This window comes from Myotis davidii, unplaced genomic scaffold (genome assembly GCF_000327345.1).
Source record: "Myotis davidii unplaced genomic scaffold, ASM32734v1 scaffold620, whole genome shotgun sequence".
Taxonomy (NCBI): domain Eukaryota; kingdom Metazoa; phylum Chordata; class Mammalia; order Chiroptera; family Vespertilionidae; genus Myotis; species Myotis davidii.
The window spans coordinates 279,243-280,705 of record NW_006292090.1 but is presented as its reverse complement, the minus strand read 5'-3'; positions in this window follow the sequence as shown (position 1 = coordinate 280,705).

Sequence of the window (1,463 nt, the reverse complement as noted above, 5' to 3'; positions counted from 1 at the left end):
ACCAGACTCCTTTTTTTCCCTCTCACTTGGCTTAGAGGGGAGCCCTGTGCATTGTCGGAATCCACGGTGGAGGGTGGGGTCCCTCAGCCCCTCTGCCTCCCCTAGCCCTGCCCCATCCCCCATGTTCTCCACCTGAGCCCCGGGACAGGATGAAACACCTGGGATGGGTCCCCAGCCACCAGCCCTGGAGGCACAGAGTAGGGAGGAAATACAGGGCAGGCCTGGCTGGTTGGGGAGGGAGAGCTCCTGGGCCCACAGACACGAGGGTTTCTTTTCCTCCTCCCCCGTTCCCAGGACAGGGGCCTGGGCTGTGGGCTCCGGTTCTTCCAGGGACCACCCCAAGTGTCCCCTCTGGTCGAAGCTGCAGTTAGAGATCTGGGTGATTCACACCCCGGAAAGCAGGGCTTGTCGTCCACATTCCACCCACCCCGCTCCCTTCCTTGGCAGGATTTCCAGCTGTCACCCCACCTGCCCCACCACACAGACAGATGTCTTCATCCCTGGCCCCCGGGCCCCACCTCCCTCCCCCAGGGCAGCCATCCTGTTCTGCTTTGCAGTAACCATGACGGTCCGATCGACGTGGGTACTCGGGATGATATGGTCACAGCCCCAATAGATCCTGGCACTGGCTGGGATGGGACCTTTTTTCACACAAACTTCACAGCGGAGGGGCCTGATCAGCCTGCGGCCGCCTGCTGCTGGCAGCTGCCAGGCCTGGTCCAGGGGCTGCCCCTGGGGGAGGCATTGCCGGGGCACCAGCCTTCCAGGCGGCCGGGACAGGATTTCAGAGGGGGAGGGGAGAGAACCAGCACTGATGGGCGTCACTGGGCAGCCGCCTCCTGCACCCCCCACACCGGGCACTGAGCCCACCACCTGGGCACGTGGTTGACCACCGGAGAGTAGCTGATGCTCAACCACCGACCCACCCCGGCCGGGCCCCCCAAGGCCGTTCCTATTGGTCTGACGGGGAAGTAGCTTCCTCCAGTGCTCACCCCGGCTCATGAAGGACACCCCAAACCTAGGTCTGCTCCCTGACTCAGATCCAGACCCAAAACTGGCGGGGGACAGTGTTCAACCCGCCGAGACCCCCGGCTGGGCAGCACCCTTCCGTTTTCAGTTCCATAGTGGGCGGGAGAGGGGGGTGCTCTTTGTGGAGTGTGGGTGTCAGTGCAAAGCCTGGTTTCTCTATTCCCTGGAGGCCGGTAGCTCCCCAACACCCCAGGTCTCCTGGCCTTGCCAAGTGTCCCCCGGGCTGGGGGTGGGGCCACATCCCCCTGCGTGGGGAGCCCCTGCCGCCCTCCATTCCCTCATGGCACCCACATCCCCAAACCTAGAGCTCCATGTCGCAGGGCACGCAGAACCCGCAGCTTCTGCCCGTGGGGGTGTGTGTGGAGGACCCACAGACACAGTCTGGCCCTTTGGAGGAACGCGGCCGGATGGATGGCCTGCCTCTCCTGCCCCAG